Source organism: Meriones unguiculatus, chromosome 7, assembly GCF_030254825.1.
Source record: "Meriones unguiculatus strain TT.TT164.6M chromosome 7, Bangor_MerUng_6.1, whole genome shotgun sequence".
In the NCBI taxonomy this organism is placed as follows: Eukaryota; Metazoa; Chordata; class Mammalia; order Rodentia; family Muridae; genus Meriones; species Meriones unguiculatus.
Genome location: NC_083355.1, coordinates 105,224,730 through 105,244,509, shown reverse-complemented (window position 1 = coordinate 105,244,509; position 19,780 = coordinate 105,224,730). Strand labels below are relative to the sequence as shown.

General features: G+C 48.3%; 1 protein-coding gene across 4 annotated transcripts in view; it reads left to right on the top strand.

Annotated features, from left to right (window-relative positions):
- Foxn3 (forkhead box N3) overlaps window positions 1-19,780 on the top strand; it is a 369,982-nt gene that overhangs the window by 80,393 nt on the left and 269,809 nt on the right. The window contains exon 1 of one of the 4 annotated variants that reach the window (XM_060388026.1): window positions 14,131-14,152. The exons of the other annotated variants lie outside the window; for them this stretch is intronic. The gene's annotated coding sequence lies outside the window, so the exon portion shown is untranslated. Of the gene's footprint in view, window positions 1-14,130; window positions 14,153-19,780 lie in introns of those variants that run through there. 4 annotated transcript variants of the gene reach the window in all.

Here is a 19,780-nt window from a genome sequence, read left to right as displayed (position 1 = left end):
CGAGTCACACTGTGCTCACCCAGGGAGCAAGTGAGGACAGCCTTTGGTTTACAGTTGCAGACTCCCAGCTCTTCAGTGTGATTGATGCAGATGGCTGGTTGCCTTTGAGACCTGTGGCAGGAGGACGCACCAGGAGCAGAGGGTCCCTTGTTCCAGCGGGCTCTAGCTCTTGTGGTGGGAACTGAGTGCTTGGAGCTTGGTGGTCCAACCGTTCGGACAGCCTGTCTCTCCTCCCTCCTCATGCACCCCTGTATTCTTTTTCTTCCGTCTCCCTCCACCTCCTCACCATGTCTTGTAAGTACTGTCTTCTCTCCAAAGATTGGTGTCATTCTCTGGTTTGTCTCTGCGTATGTGTGTGTTTGTGTGTCAAAGAGAGGGAGGGAGAGGGGAATCGAGGTTGTGTAGTAATGGGGATGCGGGCTGGGGTGTAACTTCGTTATGCCACGAAAAAACATCTATACCAAATCAAATGTGTGCTTTCCCTCCTGTTGACCTGCCTTTCATCTGTTCAGGTCACAGGCCACAGAACCTGGAGGAAATTACTGCATACCCAGGCCCCCACCCTCGCCGTGGCCTCGGCTCTGCTGCAAAGACAGGCAGACGAAGTCTGTCTGTTCTTCCCTGTAGGCAAATGGCAGAGACTAGCAGCGAGGCACTCAGAAGAAGAGCCACGGCTGTCCTTTTGGCTTCCGAGGGTCTACACTGTCGATTCCAGGACAGCGAAACCTCTCCATGACTGGCCTAGTTTAGCTTTAGTGCTGTTCGCTGAACTCAGACTTAGATCTTGCCCATAGCAGTCCTGCAGGCCTGTGTCGTCCAGGCGGCCGTGGCCAAGAAGAATGTTGTGTGTCCTTTCCTAAGCTCAGGACTCGGGCTCCAGGCTGAGCTGCGCTGGGAGTGAAGGAAAGTTACCGTGCGAGATCTAAACTAAGCGATTCTTTTTTTTGGAGACAGGATATTGTGCCCGGGCAGGTCTCAAACTTATTGTGTAGCGAAGGATGAACTTCTTATTCTTCCTCCATCTCCCGAGGGTTGAGATTAAACACATGTGCCACCGTGCCTGCCTGTGTGCAGTTCTGAAGGTTGAACCCAGGGCATCGTGCGTGCCGGGTAAACTGTGGAGCATACCTACCGTAGCCCGCCGAGCAGAGCCCTTGACCATGGCTGATGCGTGCCCAGTTAGGCTGGAATGGGGGCGGCAGGATACTTGGAGGAAAGGCAGAGGGTGAGAGACTCAGTGGCCCTTCCGTTGAGCTGGGACAGTGTCCCATTGCTCGTGTTTCCAGTTCCAGTGGGCGCCAACGTGTGGCTCTCACGTGCGTCTGGAGATGTGTGCGCCCAGCGCTCAACGCTCAGCACTCAGCCCCGTGGAGTAGGGATTAAACCCGACCTGGTGCCCTCCTGGCTTGATGAAGCCACTTTGCATGCATACCCTCCTGGAAGACCGGAACATCTCTGATTCTGCAAAGGCCGTGAGACTTAGTCGAGACGAGTCTTGTAGCTGAAGGCCTTCTCCCTTTTGATAGAGAATGCTCACAGAAGGATGCAGTGCAGGACATAAACAGCAGGAAGCATGGACTGGGGGCAGCCCTTCCACCAACAGGCAGTGGGGCCCTGTGCAGGTCCCATGCTCCACAAGGAAATCCCATCCCGTGTCCTGCTCATCTCTTGGTGTAGGAATGGGAAACCCTCTCGTGGGAGTCCTGCCTGTCAGTCTGCCTCTCATCCGTGTGGGTCCCCAGAGGGGGCGGAGGAGGAGGAATCTCTCCAGGCGGATGGTGAATGAAGAGCTGGGAAAGATGGGGAATGCCTCTCTTCACGAAGCCCAGGCTTGCACGACAGGATAAAAATATCTCCCGCAATCTGCAACACCGGATTCTTTTGAAATCTTGAAGAAGTAGTTTAAAAACAAAACACAAAATACCACTCATATTGGGTGTATGCAAGCAATTCCTCAGAGTCTTTGCGGATGATAGTTGGGGCTTGTAAATATTCATTGTAAGTCAGGTTCTTGCTTAATTCAACATCCATTTAGGTGTCAACGAGGAGCCGGATTTGAACATAGCAGTGAATGAGGCAGAGAGTCCCTGGCCTCTTGGTGGAGAAATGGCAGTAAGGAGATGGGAGGTAGGATCCTGAACAAAATAATGCATCATCTTCAGGTGCCACGGAGAACAAGGGGTGGAGGTGGGGAACAGGAGGTGAAGGAGTGCTGTGCTACAGAGCAGAGGGTCAGGCGTGGTTTCCCATTGAAGGCAAGAGAGAGTAGTAGTCGGTGGCTGTTCAGAGAAAAAGTTTCTTCAGTTGGAAGGAGCAGCTGTGGTGACTTGGTCCCATCTAGGGAAAGCAAGGAGGCTTGGAAAGGCAGGCCAGAGCAAAGAGAGAACTGGATAGGGAAAAAGACAGAGAATGGTAAGTGTGGTGGGTACAGATATTGGAGGGTGGGTAGAAAAGCTGGTGGGATGTTTTGAAAGATATGTCATCTCATTCTGCAGCCAGTCTACAGTGACAGTTGTGGTTTTTGCCATGGATAAAAGGAGGCAACAGCTTAGAGTTAGAGGGGCCCTGGTATTACAGTGCTCCGGATCTCATGTCTAGGAGTGTGGTCCAGTGGCCGACAGCATTCAAATCCCCGGCCACTTGTTAGAGATGCGTGGTCTCTGTTCCGCCTGAGCCCTGCTGAAGCAGAGCCTGCCTCTCCCAGGGCCTGTGGGTGATCCGTGGCTCATGGCTGTCTGAGAAGTGCCGGCCTGGAGTCATCCGAAGCCCTGGGGGCTGCCCAAAGCTTGCGCACTCGTGATCTAGGCTGGCTTCCATCGCCGTGTCATTTTCCCTGCAGGCAGGTTAGGGCGATGTTCACAGTCTCTGCTGGGCCTGGCCCTTCCAACATCACAAAGCAGGTGTCCCTCAAAGCAGGCCGTGCCTGGAGTTGTGTAGCCTGGGCAGGTGAGCTGAGAGGTTGCTATTCTGGGCCCTGTGGGGTTTCCAGGCTGTACTTTTTCAGTGTGCTCAGAAAATATTCCATTCCCTCCAGCAGAGTATTCCAAATACGCCAAGCGTGACCCACAATGGTCCTCCCTTCTCTGCACACACATCCCACAGTAGCTTACCCTGTCTGTACATCAGGGTATGTGCTTTGAACTACTCATGTGCCGTCCACCTGAAGGCCCACCATCTTTTGCTAGATCTTTTACGGGCCCAGTAGTGGGAAGGCTGGTTGCTCTTGAGGACATGTGGAAATATTGGCTATCACAATAAACCTAAGTATTCTGTGGAACTGACTGGTCCCTGCTAGGTTCAGGCAACATCTCCATCCCTTACCCTCCCCAGACGAAGCTCATGGCTCTGTGGCCTGGGTACAGAGCCTGGAGTCTTACAGTTCTAATTCTGACTCAGCTGACTTTAGCACCTGAGGGATGAGGGTCTCCAAATCACTGTGCTGCTAATAAAATGGGATTATAATATTCTTCTTATTTCACAGGAAGATTGCTATAGCTTCATTATCTCCGTGCTTTGCAAGCTGTTCGGAAATGTGTGATTTCTGAGCTATGTCACTGTGTACCAGCATAGCTTTGTGTGTAGATGGATGGATGGATGTGAACATTCATAAGAACGAGTGTGGACATGTGTGTGCCACTGTGCTCACTCGGGAGTCAGAAGACAACCTTAGGTGTCTGTTACACTCCTGACTGGTTACTTGGAGCACAGACACCAGCAAAGCTTTGGCCTTTCTTGTCGTTTCTGAATTAGCCACACATACCCCATTATTTGTGCATGTCTTTAGCATGACCTAAATAAAGTCAGAGCTGATCTCTTTCAGAGTGTGTTTAGAGATTCCCCTTACAGTGAACCTAAGACAAGGTGATGTGTGCTTTATAATACAATCGGAAGACCTGTTCGGCCGAGCGCTTGCCCTACCCTTGAGTGATTATTGAGCCTTGGTCTCTGGATGTGGTCAAATTCTCAAATTTCTCAAGTGTTTCCTGGCATGCTGAGGACTGTCACAGCAGGCAGCCCTCATTTGCCATTGTTGTTTTCCACTGGTGGGGCAACTCGATAGTTCTTTCCCTTGCCCGGCGGCTTCTTGCCTTACCACCCTGGAATTCCACGGGAGCTGGCTGTGGTCTGGTGTGCCTCAGCATCTCGCCATCGCGCTTTGAGGGACGCTTTGTGGGGGCCCCTCACGGGCCTGCAGCATCAGCCGCTGCCCACGGCGCTTAAGGCGGATGGGTTCGGGGACAGTGCGTGGTTAGGTGGCCAAGAGCTGGGCAAACTCCGCCATCGCCCATAACACCCTGGGCCATGCTTTGTCGGGCTGCAGAGAAAAGATCTGGCTATCACGACCCAGCGGGGCCGAAACCCCATAGGGAGCTAATTCATGCATCACACATCTTCCCCACACCTTCTGTTGTATTTCATTGCCTAAGATGGGGAGCATTCCAGATCCCAAACACTGCTGTGTCGTGGAGGAAGAGCATGCTTCACCTCAGGTGAGGTCGTCTCCTTCAGGAGCTCTTCAGGAGAACTTGGGTGCTGGATCCAAGAGAGGGGCTCTGGGTCAGTAGCTGGACTCACTGGGGTCAGAGGAGAAGTCACGTGGGCTGCTGGCTACGGATGCCGCTCAGGGTGTACTTTGGTAGGGGTGGAAGATCCCCACGTGTCATGGTAGGAAAACGCCGTACTAAGGAGAGGGTCTCTGCGAAGCCACAGCTCCCAGACTGCTTCCAGCCAGAGGTTATCTGGAGATTCTTTCATATCTGTTTAGTTTCAGATGAGGGGTAGGGTCAAGGGGAGGCTAGACAGGACCAAAGTAGACATGCCAGCTTTCTCATGTTCCAGCCATGGTCCTGAATCTGTTCTCTTTGGTGCTTCAGGGATGAGCACACATTTCTATTGGCTGAGAGCTGATGGAGGCATCTGGCCACTGAGTACTGTAGCCAAGTCAGATCCAGAACCAACCATGTCTCCTGCTCTTCCTCCCCATCACTGTGGTGGTCAGGTGGCTGGTCTCTGTCCGCATCTGCTTCCGTTCCCAAGGCATGGGAAGTTGCTCACTCTTTGGACTGGTTTGTGGTGTGACGTCACCAGCCTGTACTTACGGTGGTTTTGGGTCTCTGACATGTGGCTTGGTGAGTGAGCCAGCGTAATACCATGGAGGTTTTTTTTCTTACCAGTGAGTCAGTGTCCTCCGCATGCACATAAACGGATTAGCCATGCACACGACCACACTCTTTTGTGTGTTCTCTGACGGAATGACCCAGTTAGAGGCCTGGCCCAGGGACAGATGAGCAAGGCTGATGAGCTCTGTCGGGGAACCTTCCTAGCTCTGTCACAGGGCTTCCACCCATCCCTCTCAGGGTGCAAACAAGTGTCAGAGCCAGGGGGAGAGTCCCTGCCCAGGGCTTGGCTCTTCTCATTTCCTTTGTGGCTGTTCAGATAAACAGAAAGAAGCAAGCAGCGAATCCGATGGGCGTGATAGGAGACATGATTGATTTCACAGCGTTGCTGGTCTTTTTTGGAGGCAGCCATTGAGTGGCCCTGCAGCTTTTCAGCTATGTTCACCAAACTCGAGGATTTTTAAGACAAATCTCTCCCACATGGATCCACCCAGAGTGGCCAGAGCCGTTCTCCCCCCCTCACCAGTGGCGAAGAGAACTGCCGAGTTATCTCTCCAGCGGCCTAGGGAGAATTGCATTTGAACTAGCCAGGCTGCCATGGGAGGCCAGCCCCTGACGTCCCCCTGCAATTGTCCCACACATGGGGGAATGGCTCCGTCTCTAAAACGTGTGGTTGCTATGAATGACTGTTGTTGATAAGGAGGGCTGGAAGCCTTCTCTTTTTCTAGATTACCTTTCAAATATTCAAATCCGTGCACCAGCAGCATATGGCTAGAACCACCCCCCCTCCGTCAGATGTCTTCCAATGTGCTTCAATGAATTCCAGAGCCACATCAGGTTCGCGTTTTGAAAATGCCAACCGTATACCGACTGAATGTGAGAGATGAAGAAAACGTTCATAAATGTGTGTGTGTGCGTGGGTGCGTGCGTGCGTGCGTGTGTGTGTGTGTGTGTGTGTGTGTTTTGTAAAGAAATGGTGTTCTGTGTTCAGAGAGAAACCAGCTGTATGGATTTCTTTCTCTTCCTTTTTAATCATCGTGGTTCATTTGCGTTTTGATGATATTGAGGAAACAATGTTCGTTCCAGTGGGGTTCTTAGCTGATTTTCGATGAGGCAGACGCAGAGTGGCACATGTCAGCCATGAAAGGAAAGAGGACGCTGGCTGTCCTGGTGACCTCTCTCTCTCTCTCTCTCTCTCTCTCTCTCTCTCTCTCTCTCTCTCTCTCTCGGCATGTTTTGAGACAGGGTTTCTGTATGTAACTTACTCTGTTTCCAAACTGGCTTCAACCTCACGGAGCTCCACCTGCCTCTGCCTCCCAAGGGTGCCTGCAACTCCATCTTCCTGCCGCTAGAGGCTGAGCTTCATTTCGTGGGTGCTCTGTATTGCTTTTCTTGTTCCGTGACAAAATACCTCACGGAAGTAGCAAGGAAAGAGAGTTTTGCTGTGGCCTGTGGTCCGTTACACTGGGGAAGACATGGCGGGCGGGCTCAGGTCTGACTGTGGCAGCAGGAATGTGAGGCGGCTGGCCACGTAGGAGCCACAGTCCTGGCAAACAGAGAGAGAGAGAGAGAGAGAGAGAGAGAGAGAGAGAGAGAGAGAGGGAGAGGGAGGGAGAGACGCACGAGTGCTGCTGGTCAGCGTGCCATCTCCTTTGCAGACAGTCTGGGAGCGCAGTTTTAGTCCGTCTGGGACCCTAGCCCACGGAGTGGTGCTACCCTCATTCAGGGAGGGTCATCCCTTTTCAGTTAAACCTTTCTAGAAATACCCTCATGGCTGTATATATCCAGATGTGTGTTTCCATGGTGATTCTAAATCCAGTCAAACTGACAATAAAGACCAACTATCATGCTGGGTAGATTTCTGAGCATTTTAGGAGAAATAAAAGGAGGCTTTTATTGGATGAGTTTTCCTAAGGTTCAAAGGAATTGAGCCTGAACATGTATTTAGAATGACCTCAGGCAGAGGTATGGAAACAGCAGATGTAACCTTGACTGTAAGCCGGACCAGGTGAGGGTTTCATGGGTCACTGGCAGCTCAGAGGGCCTCCTAGACCTTGGGATGCTCTCTGGTGAGGCACCAGCCTCCTGAGGCAAAAGGTCACATCTTTTCATATTATTGATACACTGTCTTCAGATCTAAGCCATTGCCTATTGTAAAAATGTAGCAATCTTGTGTACAGCGGAAGACAGAGATCGGCAAGGAGTCAGAGGCACTCATTTCAGAGAGTTCTTAGCAGGATGTGCGTTTCCAGTCGGTGAACTGCGTTTTGATGGTGCTCCGAGGTGCAGTAGGACAGCTGAGACAATGCTAAACTTTGCTACGTTTGACAATGTGGTCTTTCTAACAGAGAAGGCAGAGTGCCCACGTGACTGCCACCCAACCTGGTCAGACTTCAGCACGTTGCTGTGTTCACCTCAAGTATTTTTTAAGATTTATTTTTACTTTATGTGTATGAGTGTTGTACCTGCACGAATGGCTGTTGACTCGTGCACATACCTAGTGCCTGAAGAGGCTGGAAGAGGGTATCGGATCTCTTGGAACTGGAGTTCCAGGCAATTGTAGGCTGCCTCATGGATGCTAGGAAACAGGCCTGGGGTCCTTTGCAAGAGCAGCAAAGTGCTCAGAGGTGCTCTTAACCTCCGAGCCATCTTTCCAGCCTCTGCCTCAGATGTTTTTTAAACACAAAACACGGATTGAGCCGTAGTGGTGCATGCCTTTAATCCCAGCATTTAGGGGGCAGGGGAGGGCTCATCTCTGTGAGCTCAAGGCCAGCCTGGTCTACAGAATGAGTTCCAGAACAGCTAGGGCTACACAGTGAAACCTAAATACATACATACATACAAAATACATACATACATACATACATACATACATACATACATACGTAGCATGGAAAGGTAGATTCAAGAATCCATGCAGTCTTCACCCCATTCTTATTACTCCTGTGCTCCATGGGACCACGCTCCTGAATTTGGTGCTTACTGTCTCTGGGAACTTTATCTTGTTTGTCTGTCTGTCTTGAGACACAGTCTCATATAGACCAGGGTGGCCTTGAACTCACTGTGAAGTGACACTTGAGCTTGAACTTCTGATCCTCCTGTCTCTGTCTCTCCAATGCTGGGATTACAGGTATGCACCGCCATGCCTAGTCTATGCAACTCTGAGGATGGAGCCCAGAGCATTTTGCGTGCTAGGCAAGCATCCCATCCACCAAGCCCCACCCCACCCTCACTTTATCTCTGAAACACATACTTACTGAGCTAGTTGGCCACTTTGTGGCCCCTGCCTTTCCTTTTTATTAGCAGAACCTGTGCGCTTGAAGCAGCCAACCACCGGAGTCAGCAAAGTAACTTCCTGTCGGGCGAATGGACATGGGAGACATGAGTGCAGCTTCTGGATTGTGCCTTGAAAATGAAGGAACGAGTTGTTTGCATCCTCTTTCCACCTTGTTTTTTGAGGAGACCAGAGACTGGCCCCTGAATCAGAGCAGGAGGGAACTCTAGAAACCAGTTTGCTCTACACAAGCTACCTGTGACCATTCAAGTATGAGAGACAGTAGGGGACTAAGTACCACAGCAAAGCAGAAACTCCTTAGTGTCCTCCGTCCCTGAGACTGGCCATCATTTGGGGCTCGTGTGTCAGGGGTAACGAAGCAAACATTTTGGTTTTAGCTTGTGCTATTTGGCCTCTAGTAAAAATTTCCCTTCTTGTGATAGGACCATTAAGTATCCTTGACCCCCTGACCCCAGCGAATCAAACACATTCACCCTCAAAATCCCTCCCTCTACCCAGGGTTTATATTGCCCTTGATTTCATACAAATAGAACTATGATTTCTCACTTCAAGACCCTCTGGGATTCCTCATTCTTTCCTGTGAGCCGCATCTCACTGAACCTGCCCTCTGGCCTGCTGGGCCTGGACTTCTGCTGCAAGCCGGCCAGGTATGGGCTTCTGCCTGCCCCTCTGCCATGCTTAGCACAGCAGCTTAACCAAGAGCTGCAACACTTTGGTATTGCCAGAGGCTTTGGAATGCCGAGCTTCCACAGCCTGGCTTGGTGCACTTGGGCCTCACCCTAAAGCGCTCTAGTTGCTGCTGAGAGAAATGGAAGCCTCCTTCTCCATCAGGAAGACGAGCTCCAGGACCCCAGCTGAGATCCAGAGAGAGAGAGAGAGAGAGAGAGAGAGAGAGAAAGAGAGAGAGAGAGAGAGCTCCTCAAATATTTTAACTAGCACAGTTGGTTTGCATTGTGAGCTCGCCAGTGACTCATTGCCTGGCACTACCATAAGTTGCCTTCATGGTGAAAAGAAATGGCCAAAGGGAGCCATGTGACCTCCCACGTGACCTTCCATGTGGCAGCCAGAGCCTCAGCTGTGAAATTCCTGTGCAACCACCACACAAGAGCAAAGAGAAGAGACATAAACGACAGCAGAGTCTGTGTGTTTTAGGGTGACTAAATTTTACTTTCTGTGACAGTTTTCACAACCTCAGAAACAAAACATTAGAGGTAATAGATCCCTCAAAAGCAGCTCTCACATGGGTTTGCCTATGAGCCAATTTGCCAGAATTCCACTTTCAATCTGAGTGGTTTTACTTTCATTGTTGGTGTCAAACGGGAAAAACTGAATTTAGATTAAGAATTAAAATTAACCACAAACTGAAATTTAAAAACAACCTAGCATGGCCACAAACAAATGCCGAAGAGGTGAAGGAAGGAAGGAAAAAAAAAATCAGAAACATTGTCAGGTAGAGACCATCCAAAAGGTTTAAAAGTGTGAACAATCTCACGTTAAGAGGCTGGCTTTAGGCTTTAGGCCTTAGGCTAATGACCTAGAGTTAGTAGCGGCCAGAAGCCTCCACTCGTGTGCTCAGAGATACTTCCCAGGCCCAGGTTCATTTTTTTTTTCCCAGACAAAATTCTAATCAACTCCATTATTTGGTTTCTCAGCCCCTGGCATATGACATGTGAATCAGAGCAGGAGGGAACCATGGAAGCCAGGCCACTCTGCATAGCGACAAGGGCTGCTGAGACCCTGGTGGCCAGCACGGACTGAGAACAGGCCTGGAGAAAGGACAGTATGAAAAAGAGAATTGAGAGTCACCTTGTGGGGTCTTCTCCCACAGGGTGACTCATCCACAACCCTTGCTGTTTTATAGATTCTGGGTACACCTCTCTGTCTCTATCACTGTGGAGAGGTTTGTGGCCCAGCCAAGTCCTGAAAAGTGTTTGTAACAGGCTAGCTCAGGAGCCTGATTCCTGGCTTCTTTTTTTGCAGTCCGTGTTAGACTGTCATGGAGGATCGCGTGACTGACCTGGATTGGAGTGTCTCTGTGAAGACACCAGGTTCCCCCACCAGCATTCTGCGTTTCCTTCCAGAATATTGCCCGTGGCCTTGAGCCCACTGCTTCATGGGCTGACTGAACCAAAGAACGCTTGCCACTCAAAGCTGGTATCACCAAAGCCAGTTGATAGTTGAGGCCTACGGTGATGTAGGAAGAGAAAGGGAACACCCCAAGTGATGAGGAAACGGGCTTTTTGTGATCTGATGGCCATGAGTACGGAAAAGACGCAACCAAATTAGATGTCACCCACAGGATGAGGACATATCTACAGAGCATCTGAAGAGGGGATGTACCCAGAACATAGAGAGAGCTCCCCAAACTTATACCACAATAAACAGTCTGATTCAAATACGGGATTCGTGGTTGGTGAGGCTGTTCAGTGGGGAGAGGCATCTGTCAGCAAGCCTGATGAACTGAGCCCGACTCTCCAGATTCTCAGGGTTCTTTCCCCAAGGCCCCCAACTCCCACAAGTTGTGCTCTGAGCTGCACACGTGAGCCATGATATGTGCACACACGCACAGAAATACGTACATATAAATATATGGCCCTAGTGCATGAGTAGACATTTCTTCAAAAATATGAGAGTCGCTAATAAACACACAAAAAGGCACAAATAGGGAAATGCAAATGAAAACTATGAATACTACCTCACCCCATTAGGATAACTACCCTTAATGATAACAAAAACAATTCCAGAGAACAGATATGATCAAATAGTGGTGAGGGTGTAGACGAATTGGAGGCCTTACACAGTGTTAGTGGGGATATAAAATGGGAAACATGATAGTGGTTGTTCAAAAAAATCAGAAATAGATTTACTGCACCAGCTTCCCCTCTGGTAAATATCTCAAAGAACTAAAAGCAGGGTATCGGTAAAATAGTTACATACCCGTATTCATAGCAGCATGGTTTTCAATCCCAGCACTTGGGAGCCAGGGGCAGGCAGATCTCTGTGAGTTTGAGGCCAGCCTGGTCTACAGATTGAGTCCAGGATAGCCACAGCTACACAGAGAAATCCTGTCCCCAAAAAACAAAAACAAAAAAGTGTCTGACAGTTGACAACAGCAGTTCTCAACCTGTGGGTCGTGACTCCGGGGGTGGGGGTGGGGGGTCAAATGACCTTCTCACAGGGCTGTGTCAGCTATCCTGCATATATTGACATTACAACTCATAGCAATTGTAAAATTACAGTTATGAAATAGCAATAAAAATAATTTTCTGGTTGGGAGCCCCCAAAAGGAATATTCTAGGCTTAGATTGTAGACCAGTGGTTCTCAATCTTTCTAATACGGTGACCCTTTAACACACTTTTTACATTGTGATGATCCCCAACCATGAATTTATTTTTATTGCTACTTCATAACTGCAATTTTATAATTTATTCACTTTGTATCCTGGCTATAGCCCCTTCCCTCATCCCCTCCCTGTCTCACCCTCCCTTCCTCTTTCCCCCCTTTGTCCTTTCCCTAGTCCACTGATAGGGGAGGTCCTCCTCCCCTTCTATTTGACCCTAGCCTATCAGATCTCATCGGGACTGTCTGGATCCTCTTTCTTAAGTCCTCTTAAGTCCATCACAACCAGCTGCCTGTTTGCTGCACTTGGGGACTGCATGGTCATGAAAAGACCATTAGATTCGGTCAGAGAAGACATAAGTAGTTTGTGGGACTCTGGTCATGATCCCATAGGATATCCTAGATGAAGGTGCTTGGTGTTATTAGAGGGATGAGGACAGCCCTGCACGAGGTCAGAGGACAATTCTCCATAGTCGATTCGTGACTTCTGCCTTGTTTTGAGGCAGGATCTCTCTTGCTGTGCTTCCGGGACAGCTGGGCTGTGAGCTTCTGGGTGGTTTTCCTATCTGTCTCCCATCTCACTGAAGGAGTGCCAGGCTCACAGATGTGCACGTCCCCAGCTGGATTTCTCTGTGAGTTCTGGGGATCCAATTCAGGTTGCCAGACGTGTGCAGAAAGTGTTTTTACCCACGGAATCATCTCCCCAGACCCTTCCTCCCAACATCATTTTTAAGATTGCTTTTTAAAAGTGACATATTCCCTTAGCTGGTAAGGTGTATGTATCTATTTTCTCTTTTGCTTTTTATCTTAGGGATGAGATGATCATTATTATCATAGTAAACAGCCAAGAATGATTCAATTTAGGAAAGTAATGGGAAAATTTGCTCATCTTTTATAGGATCATTTTACCATAATCCCTGCCGATAAAGTAGTGGTTTCTTTCAAACATGCCAGTTCAGGGTCACAGAGCTGCGCTCTTAAAGCCTCCAATTGATTGTTTAGTGAGGAAATGGTATTCAAGTGAGGCGCATCAGCATGCAAATCTAAAATGTGGCCATTTTCATCTAGATTGAATATTATTAACTAGCCCAAGGGATAGGATGTAATTAAGATTTTCAACAGCTTATTTTTGTCTACCGTGATGAGAATAACCCCAATATTTAAAGCAACTGGCCCATTTGAATAATAGGAAGGCAGCTCAATGCCCATTTTGGCTTCTAGGTAAGGGAAAGTGCCTGGCTATTTCTCCTCGGGTCTGAGCATTGATAAGGGCAGGGATTTGAACCTGAAGCAAACGAGAGAATGCTCAGATTGCAGGAGCACTCCAGTCTGTGGTTTTGGGTGACCAGGTTCTAGCTCCTCACTTTGTCACTCAGCCTGTACCTTCTCGCCCGTGTTGTAGGACAAAGGCCTTCTGGAGACTAACAACGTCATTGTCAAGAGTTTCCGCTTGTCCCTGATCAGGATGATGGCACTTAGAGCGTGCGCATGCAGACTAAGTCAAGAAGGAACATAACTCTTGGTTTAGATCTACTTCAGAAAGTTCTCATGGTCTCAGGGCTGGGGTGAAGCTCAGTGCTCGGATGCTTGCTTGGTGTACTCAAAACCCTCTGCGGTCAGTCCCTGGTGCTGGTGGGGGTAAAAAAATGGAAAGAGAGTTTGCGAGGTCAGCCCCTACCTGTCACAGAGATGATCAGGTGGACGAATCTGGTAATACCTTTATTCTAGTGCACTCCCTCGGTCACCATTTTTAGTAAAACAGGAGGCTTGCCCCATGTCCTTATAAAAGAAAGAGAAAGTTCTCCTTTCCTCCCAGGAGGAGCTAGTGAAAAGATGTACCGCAGAAAGGCACCACCTTCCGCAGACCCCCGGCAGGCTGGGCTGGCACCACGGCTCATTTCAGCCCTCCGTCTTTCCAGGTGTGCCATATGTGCTTAGTACATCATTTGATAATACTAAAAAAAATATATTAAAGCAGTGTGAGACGACAGGAGAAAGAAGATGAATGTTAGCATTCCCCCGGGGTTCATGGGTGAAGGAATTAACACAGCGTGGCACTCTATCCTAGCTGTGTTTGTTTCCATGGCAACAGCTACGTACATGTTTCAGACTATCTACAGTGACACAGTTGCAGAAATAGTAGCTTGCAGGTTTCTGATATCGCATCAGCGGACAGGCGGCACGCACTATATTAAGTAAGTGTAAAAGAATTTAAAATCCAGGGGTGGATTCAGACGTGTAGAGCTCAGACGAGCAGTGTGCCAGGGGTTACGGCTTTTTTTTTTTTTTTTTTTTTTTCCCTTTTGCGTGACAGCAAAGTTGAAAGTTGCAAGATTCCAGTCAAACAATTGCGCTTGCTCGGGTAAATAACATCAAAGGAAACAAACGTGAGTCACAAAGGTAAGAAAACGGCTTGGGCGGGTGACCTAGAAGGATGTAGACAGGGAAGCTGATATTTTGGAGGGAGGACAGTGATAGGACAAGAATGAAAGGCTTGTTTGAAAATAGCTGAGTCTTTAAGCAGATTTGATGTACAACAGAATTTTTAGCAGCTGCTGAGTTTACAGCAACTGAGGTCTTTGAGTGTGTCTGGCTGTGGCAATGGCTTTTATATAAAGATGAGCAGGTGGGGAGCAGGGAGGCTAATTAGGGGTACAGTTCGAGGAGGGTTGGGGCTCCATTGTCTTCAGAGCGCTTATATAAAATAGCCCTGCTCCTTCCTGGATGACCCTGGTTCGTCTTTGACGTTCCCTGCTACTTCCTAGTCCCCCTTGCTGGTCTCTGTTTATATTGTACCGCCACACTGCAGCCGGGATGACTTCACTGGTGGCTCGGGAGCAGCCAAGCACAGACGATAGACTTCGAGAGCTCGCGACGTTGCCACCAAATTGTACAGTAATTTAGGAGGAGTGTTGGAATGGCCATTTATTTACCTTGCCGGAAACCTACTTTTGAATAGCAGCCTAGGTGTTAGGTTAATGGATTTCAACGTGCACGTTATGGTTACAGGAGCTTTCAAGTATGTGAGAGCTAATTTATACTGAGTTTTTGGTGTCAAAATATTTTCCTCTGTGCTTGTTATTCTGCTTAAACTTGCATTTGCCTTATCCTCTAGTTTTATTAATCTCGCCTCGGTGGAGAGAAAGCAAAACAGAACGGTCATGTGAGGTAGTGTTTGAAGGTTAGTTTTCTGACCTCAGGTGGACTTTTACAAAATGTGATATATTGATGCTTTGGGTCCATATAAGACTTTTTTTTTTTTTTTTAATGAGCACAGGAAATGATCTACAGCTCCTGCTGCATATTATCCCTCATAGTAATTATTTGAATAGACGTTAAGAGACCACCTCTGGGGGCTCCGAGCTTCTGAACACCTGGGCATGTGGAGAGCTGGGACAGGTTTTGAATTATAAGCTGGGGATCTGAAGCCTGGCACGAGCGACATCCAGTGCATGGCTAGATCTTGCCTCCTTGCAGTCCTGAATCAATGCGTGCACCTGCACAGTCTCAGCAACCCCCGCTGGACAGGGAAGTCTGTGTCTTTCGTGGGAAACTTTCCCACCGTGGCGCCCACCAAAGGCAGGCCGGTTCTTGTAGGAGCCTTCCGCCCACTCCCATTCTGGCTGCAGTGGAGGCTTTAGACCACAGCTTGGCTTTGGAGCCATACAGGCAGAGGTCCTGAACCATCTCCTTGTGATAGGTGCGGGAGACCGACCGCCGCCAGAGGGACTGAATGCCATTGGTCTGATAGTTCACGTGAGGTTCTGCCATTGGGTGTGAGGCCTCCTGGAAACCTAGGGCTCATTCACCAGGACTCTGAGGTTGCGAATGAACAGTCACAGAGAAACACTTAGGACGAGCAGCTACGCTTTTGTCTGGGAGAGGATAGAGCAAACCCATCTAGCATTCAGCATCTTTACGTTTTTAAAAAATCATCTGGAAATATTTTTGTGGTATAGAAAAATAAAATAAGATCCTTGTCACTTTGTTCTATCTCTTTTTTAAGAGGAAAGAGACACAAGCCAGGCTTAAGCGGTACACGCCTGGAATCCTGCCATCAGCTCACTGCTCCTCAGGAGGCAGGAAAGTCAGAAGTTCAAGGTCATCCTGAGTTACACAGCAAGCTTTTGGGATGCATCGCCTTTCTCTTCCTGGGTACCAGGTAGCCATCCAAAAAGGAAATTAAGGGAAGAGAGATTTCTGTTGGCTCATGGTTTGAAGAGGTACAGCTGATCATGCCGGGAAGTCTCTGGAGGCGGGCGGCCCCACAGTTGCGGGACTCCTCACATCTTCCCGAAGGACGGAGCAGAGGATTGGCTAGAAGCAGAAATAGCTCCCCCTCCCTTCCCAGTGACTTCTTCTTCCAGTTATGCCCCGCCGCCTAAGGGTTCTCTCACCTCCCGGAAGAGCGCCACCAGCTGGCGGCCAAACGTTCAAACACATGCACTTTTGGGAGACATTGTACATTCAACCCCAACAGCATTAGTTCCTCAGTTATAGCCGTTTCTCTTCTTTTTTTGGGGGGACGGAGGGGATTCACTTCGAAACAGGGTTTCTCTGTGTAGCCCTAGCTGTCCTGGAACTTGCTTTGTAGGCTGGGCTGGGCTCCGACTCACAGAGATCTGCCTGCTTCTGCTTCCTGAGTGCTGGCGTGTGCCGCCACGCCCCTCCCCCAGCTAGATAAAGCCTGTTAGAGGCCCTGGCTGACCTCCCGTGGCAGATTTTATAGTGCCTAGATGAGTATTTCAAGCTGTTGTATTTAACCGAGCTCTTACAACTCAAAGCTGTGCTTCACGAGGCCCCCAACCAATGCTTGTGTTCTTTGATCAAAGAGAACATAACTGAACAACACTGAGGCCGTGTCAGTCACGCCACCAAGCGTCTGGACCCATTTGTTCAAGATCAGATAATTACAAACTCCCTACTGCTTGGCACCAGCTAAACATAGTAACAAGTGGCTGGTTGTTTTTCTTCTTTTCATAAAATCCTAAGACTATAGAGATAAAAGGCCTTCCAAGGGCAGACGTCCTCGTATGAGAGCAGAGAACATTTTTTGTTTTGTTTTGTTGCTGTGATAGTGACTCACTCACTATGTGGCCCAGATTGACCTTGAACTCATGACCTTTCTGCCTCCAGGAGCTGGGGTTAGAGATGGGTGTCACCGCGCCAAACTCAGAGGGAAGAATTTTCAACTAAGGTGTTACACGGGATTTTCCCCAAGTGGCAGGGTTCGTTCATCAGAGCCCCGCTGAGAAAGTGTCCTTGGTCCTGTCTGTAGAGCCTTTGAGGGTGTGGCTTTGGCTCTCATCAGGCAGCGCCAGTCAGTTCCTGCATCAGGATTGGCTCCCTCTGCAAGCACTATCATCCAGTGATATCGTTAGCCAGCTCATCACTGAAGGCAGGTATCATTGGGTAAAAATTAAAAACAAAAGTAAACCGAAAAGTAAGCCAAGGGGGCGGCTAACAGTCTGCTAGCAGTCCCTTCCACGAGGACACAGCAGCTGCAGAGTTTAGTCAAGTTCAGACCCTTAAAAAGAGTGGAAAAAAGAAAGCTCATACTTTCCAGTGCCTGGGCACCGCTGTACCAGCCGGCTGGGCACAGTGCCGTGGCAAAAAGGAAAAAAAAAAAAAGGTATTCAGTTTCAGAAATCTGAGACCCGACCTTGCAAACAGGGAGGGACACAAGGCTGCCGCTGGGGCTGATTGTGGCATTTGGTTTGTTCCTGATCTCATGTCTGCCCATAGTTACATTAGACATTGCTGCTGTACTACGATTCCAACACTCCAAGAGTCAGGCATCCAGGTGAACAGAAGAATCAGCTATGTCAGAAAGGACGTGTGTGTGTGTGTGTGTGTGTGTGTGTGTGTGTGTGTGTAGGCATGTATCTGCAGCTTTTAAGGAAAGCTTCCTATGTCGATGTAGGCTTCCTCTTGCCCAGAGTTAGGCTGTTCAGGGAATAGAGCACAATTCAGGTTTCTGAGTTGGAAGCCTGATTAATCTCTCTGTCAGTTACATATGGAAATAAATTAGTAAATGGTCCATCTGGGACTAAACTACTGCAGAGGCGATAAATTATCACCATCGTATATGTCGCTGTTGCTGAAGGCTGAGCTGTGCTCTCAAGAGCCGCTGAAAGATAGCTGGGTACTTGGCTGTGGTCAGAGAGGGATAACATTTGATGAAAAAAAAAAAGAATTCTGAGCAAAGAATTTACCTTGAAAGATTTCTAGGGAGACCGGCTTCGTTGATGCCAAGTTTGTTCCTCAGAACTGCTATATCTGCAGACATTTAAAAGGGAGAGTCTTGAGGGCATACGGCAGATTTGAGTTTTGTATTTCCAAAGGCTTATGTAATACCACGTCGTTAATTAATACCCAAGGTTTCAATAAATAGTAGAGTCCCTCATGTCTGTGTGAGGTTGTGTGCTGTGATTTCCACAGCAGCTTCCTTTCTGTTTTCTTATCTCAGTTTCAACAAAGGCAGGTCAATGTCTCTCTTTTCTTCCTTTTTGAAAAAGATTTGTTTGTTGTGCGTGAGTGTCAAAGGACTTGTACAGTCAAAGGACAACTTCTTGGGAGCGAGTTCTCCCCTTCCCCCTAGTTTAGAGGCAGGAAAGATACTGTTGTTTCTGGTTTCTAAAATGTCAGTTGAAGCCTTGGTGTGGCATCAGGTCCACATCGTCATTGATAACCATGACGCAGTCTACTTATGTCCATGCTCTGGAAGCAAGAGTGATAACTGAGCACAGAAAGTGCCACTTCTCCAGCTAGAGGTACTGAATATAAGTTTAGCTTTTTTTGGTCAACCTGAGATACTTTGTAATGTTAAAACCAAGAGGGTGTCAGGGCTTTGAGGTGTGATGGTGACCTGCCCCTTTGCAGAAAGGCCCCGGGCCTCCATGACCTCCAGATTCTTGTGTCTGCTGTAACATTTTCTTTTGTGTTCTTCCCCCTGGGTGGACAATGAGCTGTGAAGCCTTGAAGCCGCTGAGCGTTTCCCTTGTGGAAAATGCAGAGTAGTGAATATAAAATGTAAAATCTAAAAAGCAAACCAGGTACAGAAATCTTTAAGTGTCTCATTCACAGGACTCGAATTTCTCATTGTAAGTCAAGGTATAGGCTGAGCAGCCTCTACACAGGGATTAGAAGTCACTGTCCCCTTGATCTCACCTCCCTGTATTTGGAATTGACCTTGATTCACTCAAATCACCAAGTTTCTCATTTATCAGCCAGAACTGGTTATTCTGTATCTTAAGTAAGAATCAAGTTAGGGCATTGCCTGTTTTTGACTCTCCTAATCTAGTGGTTTTGGATGTTTTTGTTTGTTTGTTTGTTTGTTTGTTTAATTTAATTTAAATTATTTATTCGAGACAGCCTCACATATTCCAGGCTAGCCCCCAACTTGAAATGTAGCCAAGAATGATCTTAAAATTCTGATTTTGTGTGTGTGTGTGTCTGTCTGTCTGCTTTCTGAGTACTGGGATTACAGGTATAGGCCACCATCTCTGTTTTTATAAAGTGTTTCATAGAATCATGACAACTGAGTTGCCAACCCAGCACCCTGATTCTAATATTTCAAAAAACATTTATTTGATGTGTGTGTGTGTGTGTGTGTGTGTGTGTGCGCGCGCGCGCATATGCACGTATGGATTAGAAATCAGAGAACAACTTTCAGGAGTTGGTCCCTGCTTCTCACCTCTTTGAGGCAGGGTCTCTCTTGTTTATGCCATTGCGTAGGACGCTCCAGGCTCACGAGCCTGAGAGTTTGGGCAGGCCTGCTATCTGTGCCTCCCATCTCTCAGGAGTGTAGGAAGGAGTGTTGTGGAACAGCTCCCAGCTTTTTGCATAGATTTCAATTTTTACATGGGGTGAGCTCAGGGCCCCAGACTTAAACAGCAGCACATTACCCTACTGAACCATCCCCCTGCCACCCACCCCCATTCTAGTCTTTAAAGTTTATTATGATTGTCATTGTCTTAATAACCAATCTGTGACTTCATCCTAACCCCAACCAGAAAGAAATGTCTT